Source organism: Sapajus apella, unplaced genomic scaffold (assembly GCF_009761245.1).
Source record: "Sapajus apella isolate SASKATOON/1434 unplaced genomic scaffold, GSC_monkey_1.0 scaffold250, whole genome shotgun sequence".
NCBI lineage: Eukaryota > Metazoa > Chordata > Mammalia > Primates > Cebidae > Sapajus > Sapajus apella.
Genome location: NW_022437190.1, coordinates 275,842 through 288,686, shown reverse-complemented (window position 1 = coordinate 288,686; position 12,845 = coordinate 275,842). Strand labels below are relative to the sequence as shown.

The 12,845-nt window shown below is 41.9% G+C and overlaps 2 pseudogenes across 2 annotated transcripts; one reads left to right on the top strand and one right to left on the bottom strand.

The window, feature by feature from the left end:
* The first annotated feature begins 343 nt into the window (after positions 1-343).
* Positions 344-1,976, top strand: LOC116545199 (annotated as a pseudogene). Its single transcript, XR_004266232.1, has 2 exons — positions 344-1,154; positions 1,316-1,976. The product of XR_004266232.1 is annotated as a saoe class I histocompatibility antigen, A alpha chain-like (transcript).
* Positions 1,977-8,679: 6,703 nt separating this feature from the next.
* Positions 8,680-9,693, bottom strand: LOC116545198 (annotated as a pseudogene). Its single transcript, XR_004266230.1, has one exon. The product of XR_004266230.1 is annotated as an M-phase phosphoprotein 6 pseudogene (transcript).
* Positions 9,694-12,845: the final 3,152 nt, after the last annotated feature.

The window sequence follows — 12,845 nt, the reverse complement described above, 5'->3', positions numbered from 1 at the left end:
AAAAAGTCAAAAAACAACAGATGTTGGCATGGATGTGGAGAACAGGGAATACTTAGACACCATTGGTGGGAATGTAAATTAGTTCTTAGTATGGAGAAATCTCAAAGCACTAAACATAGAACTACCATTCAACGCAGCAACCCCACCACTGGACACCTACCCAAAGGAAAGGAAATCATTATATAAAAAAAGACACGGCCGGGCGGGCTGTAATCCAAGCACTTCGGAGGCCAAGGCGGGCGTATCACCTGAGGTCGGGAGTTCAAGACCAGACTGACCAATATGGTGAAACCCGGTCTTAAACAAAAACAAAAACAAACAAACAAAGACACCAGCGAGGTTCTCACTAGACGCCGAGGGTGGGGTCATGGCGCCCCGAACCCTCCTCCTGCTGCTCTCGGGGTCCCTGGCCCTGGCCCAGACCCGGGCGGCTCCCACCCGGTATTTCCAGAGCGGTGTGTCCGGCCCGGCCGCGGGGAGCCCCTCTTCATCGAAGTCGGCCACGGGGACCACACGCAGTTCGTGCGGATTGCGAGGACGGAGCCGCGGGCGCGGTGCGTGGAGCAGGAGGGGCCGGAGGACCGGGACCGCCACGCGTGGAACTCCAAGGCCTCCGCACAGACTCAGCGGGCGAGCTGCAGAACCAGAGCGGGGCAGGGTCTCACACCTGCCAGAGGGTGTGCGGCTGCCACCCGGGGCCACACGGGCGCCTCCTCCGCAGTGTAACCCGTTCGCCTACGACGGCCACGGTTACCTCGCCCTGGACGAGGACCTGCGCTCCTGGACCGCCGTGGACATCGCGCAGCGCAAGCGGGAGGCGGCCAATGAGGCGGAGAAAGGAGAGGCTACCTGGAGGGCAGGTGCGTGGAGTGGCTCCGCAGGTACCTGGACGACGGGAAGGAGACGCTGTAGCGCGCGGAGGCCCCCGAGACACAAGTGACCCACCACCCCATCTCTGACCACGAGGCCACCCTGAGGCGCTGGGCCCTTGGCTTCTACCCTGCGGAGATCACACTGACCTGGCAGCTGGATGGGGAGGACCGGACCCAGGACATGAAGCTCGTGGAGACCCGGCCGGCAGGGGACAGAACCTTCCAGAAGTGGGCTGCTGTGGTGGTGCCTTATGGAGAGGAGCAGAGATCCACGTGCCTATAGTACATCATCACAAGTCTATAGTAACTCTAAGTGTGAACTCTAGGACACAGGGTGAAGTGAAGAAAGCAAGGCGCAGAAATTGTACACGGTATGCCATCTTTTGTACTAGGGAAATTTTCGTTGGTTCACATATATTTTAAGTAGCAAACACTGCTCTGAGTGCAGAAAATGAGGGGCTGCCAGAGACCCTCACCCTGAGATGGGAGCCGTCTTCCCAGCCCACCATCCTCATCGTGGGCATCGCTGCTGGCCTGGTTGTCCTTGGAGCTGTAGTCTGTGGAGCTGTGGTCGCTGCTCTGATGTGGAGGAATAAGAGTTCAGATAAGAAGGGAGTAAGCTACTCTCAGGCTGCAGGCAGTGACAGAGCCCAGGGCTCTGATGTGTCTCTCACGGCTTGTAAAGTGTGAGACAGCTGCCTTGTGAGGGACTGAGAGGCAAGATTGGTCTAACACCTTCTGTTCGTGACTTCAAGAACCCTGACTTCTCTTACTGCAAAGGCATCTGAATGTGTCTGTATCCCTATAGGCCTAGTGTGAGGAGGTGGGGAGACAGCCCAGCCCCTTGTCCACCATGACCCCTTCCCCACGCTGACCTGCACTCCTTCCCCGGTCACCTTTCCTGTTCTAGAGACGTGGGGCTGAGATGTCTCCATCTCTGTCTCAACTTTATGGTGTACCGAGCTATAACTTCTTATTTTCCTATTAACATTAGAATCTGAATATAATTTACTTTTTCAAAATATTTCTATGAGACATTTATGGGTTAATTAAAAGAGAAAATTCCTGAAATTTGAGAGAAAAAATAAATGGAAGATCTGAGAACCTTCAAAAAAAAAAAAAAAAAAAGACACCAGCACACATATGTTTATCACAGCAGTATTCACGATAGCAAAGTCATAAAGCCAACCTAAGTGTCCATGAGTGGCTGACTGGATAATGATATTGTGGTCTATATACACCATGGAATACTATGCAGTTATAGAAAAGAATGAACTCATGTCTTTTGCAACAACATGGCTGGAACTGGAGGCCATTATCCTAAGTGAACAAACTCAGAAACAGAAAATCACACATCACATGTTCTTACAAGTGGGAGCTCGACAGTGGGTACACATGGGCATAAAGACAGAAATAAGGACACCGGAGACCCCCAGGTGGGGAGGTAGAGATTGAAAAATTGCCTCTTGATTATAATGTTCAATATTTGGGTGATGAGTACACTAGAGGCCCCATCCTTACCATTAGCTGTATACCCATTGAACAAACATACACATGTACCTCGAGTTTAAAATTAACCCAAAAAATGGGCCGGGCGCGGTGGCTCACACCTGTAATCTCAGCACTTTGGGAGGCTGAGGAGGGCTGATCACGAGGTTAGGAGTTTGAGACCATCCTGGCCAACATGGTGAAACCCCATCTCCACTAAAACCACAAAAATTAACTGGGTGTGGTGGCACGTGCCTGTAATCCCAGCTACTCGGGAGGCTGAGGCAGGAGAATTGCTTGAATCAGGACCAGTAAGGTGGAGGTTGCAGTGAGCCGAGATGGTGCCACTGCATTCTAGCCTGGGCTACAGAGTGAGACGCCGTCTCAAAATTAACCCCAAAAAGGAGATCTGAACAAGTCAGGGAAGTCAATGAAAGCTTTTCTGCAGAATGACATTTGAGTTCAGTTTAAATTTACTGAAATAACAGAAAATTAACAAGGCAAAGAAGAGAAGAGCCTTCCAGCTATGAGGAAAGGCCCTGATATAGGAAAGAACATAGCAATTATGGGGGACAGAATGCCAATGCAACTAGACCTATCCCTGGAGAAATATACCTAATATTTGCATAAAATTTCAGAAACATTGACATCCTGAGGTTCATTCATAGGCTCCAATATCGCTCTTCTGTCATATGATGGCCATGAAAGAATAAAATGATATAACTCCTATGGAGGGGAATTTGGTAAACTCGACAAAATCACGTGTTTACCCTTTGGCCCACCAATCTCACTTCTTGGATCCTATCTCAGAGATAAGCTTGCAAAAATGTGAAATGGTATATGCACATAGTTATTTGCACCATTATTTACTATAGTCAGACTGGAGCACCATCTGAATATTCGTCAAATTCAGGACTGGTGAGGCAGAGCAACACAATGGATTATTATGCAGATACACCAGAGAATGCGGAAGCTCTGTAAGTGTGAACTCTAGGACACAGGGTGAAGTGAAGAAAGCAAGGCGCAGAAATTGTACACGGTATGCCATCTTCTGTACTAGGGAAATTTTCATTGGTTCACATATATTTTAAATAGCAAACACTGCTCTGAGTGCAGAAAATGAAAGAAACAGTTATTGCCTTGAATTATACTTCTGATGGTAGTTTTATTTTTCCAACCCAGCCTCCTATTGTGATCTCTGTGGTGCCTGTGATGTTTTTTCCTTTCTGTGAACCAGAAATGCATCATCAGAACAATTTATGGCTGGGAACAGTGGCTCACACCTGTAATCCCAGCACTGTGGGAGACTGAGATGGATGGGTCAGCTGAGGTCAGGGGTTCGAGACCAGCCTGGCCAACATGGCAAAACCCTGTCTCTACTAAAAATACAAAAAATCAGCCAGGCCTGATGGCGTGTGCCTGTAATCCCAGCTATTCAAGATGCTGAGGCAGGAAAATTACTTGAACCTGGGAGGTGGAGGTTGCTGCGAGCTGAGATTGTGCCATTGCACTCCAGCTTGGGTAATGAGTGAAATTCTATCTAAAAAAAAAAAAAAAAAAAAAGCCAGTCAGCACCTCCAGCGCTCCCTACCAAGATGGCTTTGCGGCAGGCCAGGTCTCACTAATGCAGACCTCCGTAACAACTGTTTCACTACTGACTGAGTGGTTAAGTTAAATATTAAAAGCCAGTGCCCTTATTATTTTTATTTTTATTTTTATTTTTATTTGAGATGGAGTCTTGCTCTGTTGCCAGGCTGGAGGGCAGTGGCGCAATCTCGGCTCACTGCAACCTCCGCCTCCTGGGTTCAAACAATTCTTCCACCTCAGCCTCCCGAGTAGCTGGGAACACAAGCACATGCCACCATGCCTGGCTAATTTTTATATTTTTAGTAGAGACAGGGTTTCCCCATCTTTGGCAGGATGGTCTCGATCTCTTGACCTAGTGATCCGCCCGCCTCGGCCTCCCAAAGGGAGGGATTACAAGCACGAGTCACTGAACCCGGCGCCAGTGCCCTTATACAAAAGCTGGAATGTAACAAAAGCCCACCAACGGTTTTGCCTAGGCCTTTCCTGAACCTTAAAAGCATGATTAAACAAGTTTATTGGAAGTCTGAAGGAACTCCCCAAACTTCTGTAATTTAGCAGGAGACAAGATAAGGGTAATCACCCCAGAATCTAGACTCATTTAGAGGAAGCAAATTTACTGAGGCTCCAGAGGAATGTCTTCAGGACTCAGACCTTATAGATTAAAAGAAGTTAATCACTTATGTCTTTAGATGAATGCACACTTGCACGTAGACATATAGCTTAAAAGGTATATGAGTTCTGGAAAACTTTGTAATTTTGAGTTGGTCTGGAAATAATTTCCAGGCCTTTTCCCCATAACCGGCTACAGCGATAAAAACTCTCCTCCTCCCCAGTACATTGGCATCTTGTTATCGGCCATGAGAAACAGCAGCCTGACCCTCAGTTCGGTCCAAGAACTTAGCTTGGTCTCTGCTGTGCCTGGATCACAGTTCAAATTCGTCTCATGTCAAATTTTCTTCTCTCATCATTCCCCAGCTCTGCTTCCGTTCAAAGGTAGTAATTCCTAATACATGTTTTGCCACCCCCACTTTGTTTTAGCATCCGCTTTTGAAAAATCCAATCTGCAGCATTCCTCTTCAGATGGCCCAAGGAACAAGCTGTGCTCACGGGGAACAGGGTCCCCCCTCTAGCCCTGGGGTCACAGTTACTTTACAATTCACTGTGCTTCATTCTTGCTTCACAGCCTTCAGAAAATAAACTCTCGCTGGGCACGGTGGCTCAAGCCTGTAATCCCAGCACTTTGGGAGGCCGAGGCGGGTGGATCACGAGGTCAAGAGATCGAGACCATCCTGGTCAACACGGTGAAACCCCGTCTCTACTAAAAATACAAAAAATTAGCTGGGCATGGTGGCGCGTGCATGTAATCCCAGCTGCTCAGGAGGCTGAGGCAGGAGAATTGCCTGAACCCAGGAGGCGGAGGTTGCGGTGAGCTGAGATCGTGCCATTGCACTCCAGCCTGCGGAACAAGAGCGAAACTCCATCCCAAAAAAAAAAAAAGAAAAGAAACTCTCATTAACACAGAAAAATGACAAGCTTGCATCAGCTGTCTCTGTGAGGATTCCACAGAGCCTGAAGCCCTACTAAGGATATGCAAGGGTTTTAGCTGCTGCTCAACTTCAAAAAGAGAAACGCCTTGAAAGCAAAATTGAAGGGGAGATAGGATCCATTCAGATACTGAAATATTTCTGTCATTTTAAGTTACTTAAACTATTTTTCTAGTTTTAATCATAAATATATATGCACAAAACTCTAGAGCTTTAAAATTCATAAAGCAATTACTACTAGAACTAAGAAAAGAGAAAACAAAATAATAATGAAGGAATTCAATACTTTATTGACAACAGTAGGCAGATCATCAAGGCAGAAAGTCTACAAAGCAACACTAGACTTAAGCTGCACTCTAGAACAAATGGGCCTAGACAAATGGGCCCAACAGATATTTACAGAACATTCTACTCGATAACGACAGAATATACATTCTTGTCATCAGCACTTGAAATATTCTCCAAGACAGACCATATGATAGGCTATAAGACAAGTCTCAATACATTTTTTTTTTTTTTTATTTGGTGGGGGACGGAGTTTTGCTCTTGTTACCCGGGCTGGAGTGCAATGGCACGATCTCGATTCACCGCAACCTCCGCCTCCTGGGTTCAGGCAATTCTCCTGCCTCAGCCTCCCGAGTAGCTGGGATTACAGGCACGCGCCACCATGCCCAGCTAATTTTTTGTATTTTTTTAGTAGGGACGAGGTTTCACCATGTTGACCAGGATGGTCTCGATCTCTTGACCTCGTGATCCACCCGCCTCGGCCTCCCAAAGTGCTGGGATTACACGCTTGAGCCACCGCGCTCGGCCTCAATACATTTAAAAAAATCAAAGTTGTATCAAGTATCTTCTCAGATCATGGTGGGAAAATAACCTAGAAACTAATTCCAGCAGAAACCCTCAAAACTATACAAATATGTAGAAATTAAATAATCTGGTATACATATGCTGTGGATAATATGGTTTTGTTATGTCCCCACCCAAATCTCATCTTGAATTGTAGTTCCCATAATTCCTATGTGTTGTGGGGGGACCCGATGGGAGATAATTGAATCATGAGGGTGGTTTCCCCCTACTGTTCTCATGGTAGTGAACAAGTCTCACAAGATCTGATGGGGTTTTTAAAAACATTTAAAAAAATTATTATACTTTAAGTTCTGGGATACATGTGCAGAATCTGCAGGTTTGTTACATAGGTATATACATGCCATGGTGGTTTGCTGCACCCATCAACCCGTCATCTATATTAGGTATTTCTCCTAATTCTATCCTTTCCCTAGTCCCCCAACCCCTAAAAGGCCCTGGTGTGCGATGTTCCCCTCCCCGTGTCCATGTGTTCTCATTGTTCAATTCCCATTTATGAGTGAGAACATGCGGTGTTTGGTTTTCTGTTCTTGTGTTAGTTTGCTGAGAATGATGGTTTCCAGCTTCTTCCATGTCCCTGCAAAAGACATGAACTCATCTTTTTTATGGCTGCATAGTATTCCATGCCATAAATGTGCTACATATTCTGTATTCAGTCTATTATTGATGGGCATTTGGGTTGGTTCCAAGTCTTTGCTATTGTGAACAGTGCTGTAATAAACATACGTGTGCTTGTGTCTTTATAGTAGAATGATTTATAATCCTTTGGGTGTATACCCGGTAATGGGATTGCTGAGTCAAATGGTATTTCTTGTTCTAGATCCTTGAGGAATCACCACACTGTCTTCCACAGTGGTTGAACTAATTTACACCCTCACCAACAGTGGAAATGCATTCCTATTTCTCCACATCCTCTGTAGCATCTGTTGTTTCTGGAGTTTTTAATGATTGCCATTCTAACTGGCATAAGATGGTATCTCATTGTGGTTTTGATTTGCATTTCTCTAATGACCAGTGATGGTGAGCTTTTTTTCATATGTTTGTTGGCTGCGTAAGTGTCTTCTTTTGAGAAGTGTCTGTTCATACCCTTTGCCCACTTTTTGATGGGGTTGCTTGATTTTTTCTTGTAAATTTGTTTAAGTTCTTTGTAGATTCTGGATATTAGTTCCTTGTCAGATGAAGAGTTTGCAAAATTTTTCTCACATTCTGTAGGTTGCCTGTTCTCTCTGATGATAGTTTCTTTTGCTGCTCAGTAGCTCTTTAGTTTAATTTGATAGCATTTATTAATTTTGGCTTTTGTTGCCATTGCTTTGGGTGTTCTAGCCATGAAGTCTTTGCCCATGCCTATGTCCTGAATGGTATTGCCTAGGTTTTCTTCCAGGGTTTTTATGGTTTTGGGTTTTACATTTAAGTCTTTAATCTATCTTTAATTTTTTATAAGGTGTAAAAAAATTGTCCAGTTTCAGTTTTCTGCATATGGTTAGCCAGTTTTCCCAACACCATTTATTAAATAGGATATCCTTTCCCCATTGCTTGTTTTTGTCAGGTTTGTCAAAGATCAGATGGTTGTAGACGTGTGGTGTCATTTCTCAGGCATTTGATCTGTTCCATTGGTCTATATGTCTGTTTTGGTACCAGTACCATGCTGTTTTGGTTACTGTAGCCTTGTAGTATAGTTTGAAGTCAGGTAGTGTGATGCCTCCAGCTTTGTTCTTTTTGCTTAAGACTGTCTTGGCTGTACAGCTCTTTTTTGGTTCCATATGAAATTTGAAGTAGTCTTTTTCCTAATTCTGTGAAGAAAGTCAATAATAGCTTGATATGAATAGGATGGAATCTATACATTACTTTGGGCCATATGGCCATTTTCATGATATTGATTATTCCTATCCATGAGCATGGAATGTTTTCCTGTTTGTTTGTGTCCTCTCTGATTTCCTTGAGCAGTGGTTTGTAGTCCTCCTTGAAGAGATCCTTCATCTCCTTTGTAAGCTGTATTCCTAGGTATTTTATTCTCTTTGTGGCAATTGTGAATAGGAGTTCAATCATGATTTGGCTCTCTATTATTGGTGGACAGAAATGCTTGTGATTTTTGCACACCGATTTTGTACCCTGAGACTTTTTGAAGTTGTTTATCAGATTAAGGAGATTACCCAGCCAAACTAAGCTTCATCAGCAAAGGAAAAATAAAATTCTTCCATGGTGGAAGACGGTATGGTGATTCCTCAAGGACCTAGAAATAGAAATTCCATTTGACCCAGCAATCCCATTACCAGATATATATATATATATATATATATATATATATATTTTTTTTTTTTTTGTATGTCAAAGTAGATTTTTATTACAGAATAATTTTTTCTATTAATTCAATGCTTTAAATAAAACAACATAATACCATAAACTGACAATGACATGGTAGCATGTGAATACTTAAGGCCGGAGAGGCATGCTTATTCTTGATAAATATAATAAAGGGTAATTTAAACTTTGGCATTAGTTTACATGAGTCACTTCAAGGTCAGTGACTGGAGAACTGTATTAAGAGAAACCAGAGGTAAAAAAAACTCTTCAGGAAGGAGCCCTCTAACAATGTACATTTGAAGATCAGGGGGCTAAAAATCCACTCTGAATGAACACCATTAAGCAAAGGATGTACAACATCCATCAACATCTGTTTCAAAAACAGGATGTTTCTAAAATGATACATCTCTTTACAAAGTAAACATTACAGTATTAATAACTACAGAGACACCATTGGGATGAGCTCCAGATCCGCCGCTGACGTCCATGAAGCACCCGTGGGCCATGGCTTAAGGCATCTATCTTAATCCTGGGGCTTTAAGAACATCTTCTTTGCTTTAATCGGTTGTATGTCTCCATTTTCATCTTCTTCATAATTAGCATGGTCTCTCTTTCTGGCAAACTTTTTCCCAATTGTCCCCACCAAGGTCTCATATCTTCTAGCCATCTCTTCATCTGACACATCGAGCTCCACTGTTTCATCTTCAACTTCTTCTGCTTTGTGCTTAGTATTCATATGAAGCATCAATTTCTCCACCTCAGGATGAAATCCTCTGAATGACATTCTTCCATAGAGAAGATCTTCACATAATAAGAAACTCAGCTCTTCTATTATGAAACTCTCTTTCTCTTTAAGCTCTGGCAAATCCAAGTACCAGTGCTCTTCACTAATGATTTTCTTTTCTTCCTCTTCCAGTTGTTTCTTGGTTTCTGAGTCCAGTCCCCTTTGCATAAACGCCCGGCGTGGCTCAGCGTCCCCGCACCTTCATGCGTAGCAGATTCTTGGACAACTTTGTCTTGCGCTCGGCCGCCATGGTGGCTCCCGCCCAGCGCTGCGCTAGGCCGCGAGCCTCACCGCCAGATATATATATATATATATATATATATATATATATATATATATATAGGATTATGAATTGTTCTGTTATAAAGACACATGCATGTGTATGTTCATTGTGGCACTGCTTACGATAGCAAAGACCTAGCACCAACTCAAATGACCATCAATGATACTCTGGACAAGGAAAATGTGGCACATATACACCATGGAACGCTATGCAGCCATAAAAAACAATGAGTTCGTGTCCTTTGTAGGGATATGGATGAATCTGGAAACCATCATTCTCAGCAAACTGACACAAGAACAGAAAATCAAACATGTTCTCACTCATAGGTGGGTGTTGGACAATGAGAACACATGGACACAAGGAGGGGAGTATCACACACTGGGGTGTGTTGGGGGCCTAGGGGAGAAATGGTGTGGGGTGGGGAAGTTGGGGAGGGATAACATGGGGAGAAATGCCACATATAGATGATGGGGGGATGGAGGCAGCAAACCACATTGCCATGTATGTACCTATGCAACAATCCTGCATGATCTGCACATGTGCCCCAGACCCAAAGTATAATAAAAAAAATAAAAAGAATGTTGAATATTAGCCCCCACTCTCTTCTGGCTTGCAGGGTTTCTGCAGAGAGATCCGCCGTTAGTCTGATGGGTTTTCCTCTGTGGGTAACGTGACCTTGCTCTCTGGCTGGCCTTAACATTATTTCCTTCATTTAGACCTTGGTGAATCTGATAATTATGTGTCTTTGGGTTGCTTTTCTTGAGGAGTATTTCTGCGGTGTTCTCTATATTTCCTGAATTTGAATGTTGGCCTGTCTTTCTAGGTTGGTAAAGTTCTCCTGGATGATATCCTGAAGAGTGTTTTCCGGCTTGGTTCCATTCTCCCCATGACCTTCAGGTACACCAATCAAACCTAGACTTTGTCTTTTTACATAGTGCCATTATCTTGGAGGCTTTATTTGTTCCTTTTCATTCTTTTTTCTCTAATCTCACCTTCATGCTTTATTTCATTAAGCTGATCTTCAATCTCTGATATCCTTTCTTCTGCTTGATCGATTTGGCTATCGATACTTGTATATGCTTCATGAAGTTCATGCACTGTGTTTTTTAGCTCCATCAGGTCATTTATGTTCTTTTCTAAATTTGTTATTCTAGTTAGCAATTCCTCTAACCTTTTTTCAAGGTTCTTAGCTTCCCTGCATTGGGTTAGAACATGCTCCTTTAGCTCGGAGGAGTTTATGATTACCCACCTTCCGAAGCCTACTTCTGTCAATTTGTCAAACTCATTCTCCATCCAGTTTTGTTCCCTTGCTGGTGAGGCATTGTAATTCTTTGAAGGGGAAGAGGCATTCTGGCTTTTGGAATTTTCAGCCTTTTTTTTTTTTTTTTTTCCTCATCTTTGTAGATTTATCTACCTTTGGTCTTTGATGTTGGTGACCTTCAGATGAGGTCTCTGAGCAAATGTCCTTTTGTTGATGTTGATGCTATTGCTTTCTCTTTGTTAGCAAATTGAATCCAATGGCACATTATGAAAAACATGCACCATGACCCAGTGTTACTTATTCTTTATTGGTGGATGACACCAATCATTTATTTTATGTCTGATCCTCTTTGGTCTTTTTGATCAGTCATATTTTTACAAATATAATTAAAATGTATCATAAAGTATTTACATTGAAAAAGTATTTGAAATAAATGTGAAAATTTACTCTTTCATTATGCCCCTACAGCTCATAGCATTCAGGTATAGTAACTGTTAAAAATTTGATAAATGAAATTCAATGTGGTTTACTAGACAGGAAATAAACAAGTATTCAAAGTGAGAATTAGAGAAGCTTTTTGGAGGTGGTGGGTAACAAATGTTTAAAAGCAACAGAGGAAGCAGAAGGTCAGTTGGCAAATGATGTATTAAGTTTATTTACTCATTTGAAGTGTACAATTCAGTATTTTTAGTATATTCACAGTCATTCAACCATAGCTTCAAAATAATTTTAGAAATTTTCTTCACCCTCCAAAAAAATTCCATTCCTTTTTGCAATCATTTTGAATTGCCCCCTCTCTCCTAGCCTTATGAAAACTCACGTTTACTGTTATTTTCCAGACTTGCCAACTCTCTGCATTCATATAAATGCAGTCATGGCATGTGTGATCTTTTATGACTTATGCTTTTTTCACTTAGTGTAGCACTTTCAATGAGTTTAAGTGTTGTAGCAATTGTTTATATTTCATTTAGTTAGCTGAATATTATGTATTACATCATTTTATTCATTCATTTATTAGTTATTGAACATATAGGTTGCTTTCACTTGTTTGATTTTCTGAATAATGCTGCTACGAACAATTACATACAAGTTTTCATTGAGCAGAATGTGCATTTTGCTGTTGTTGAATAGCTTGTTATAAAGATGTTTGTTAAGACTAGTTGATTTACTTGGCTAAGTCCTCCATTTTTCTTTACTTTTTAAATTCGTTGTTCTATTCATTATTGCATACAGTGTAATAAAATCATTGAATGTCTTTTCATTTGTCAATTTTTGCTATATTTTGAAATGTTGTTAGATGCATACATGCTTGAATTGTTATTTTTCTTAATCAGTTGACTCTTGTGTTGCTGTGAGATATACATTTTTATAGGTAAAAATTGTTTTTTGTTTGAAAATCCATTTTGTCTCAGTGTGGACATGTGAGCTCTTTTAGGGCTGAGGTTGATGTTTTCCTGGAATATCCTTTTCTATCTTTTTACTTTCAATCTCTTTGTATCTTTGAATTTAAAGTAAGTCTCCTGTCGACACCATATTCTTGGGTCTTGCTTTTAAGAATTTTAACCGACAATCTCTACATTTTGATTACATTGCTTAATGTGTTCCCATTTAATGTTATTATTAATGTGGTTAGATTTCCATCTGCCTTTTTGCATTTTGTTTTACATATGTATCCTATCTTTTTTGTTTCTGTGCTCCTCCTTTGCTGCTTTTCTGTATTACTGGATATCTTCTAGTATAATTCCCTGAATATTTTGAAAATAATTTGAATTATTTTAAAAATAATTGTTCTATAACTTACAATGTGTTTATTAATTTATCAAAATCTACTTCTGTTTTATCCTAACTTAAATTTCAG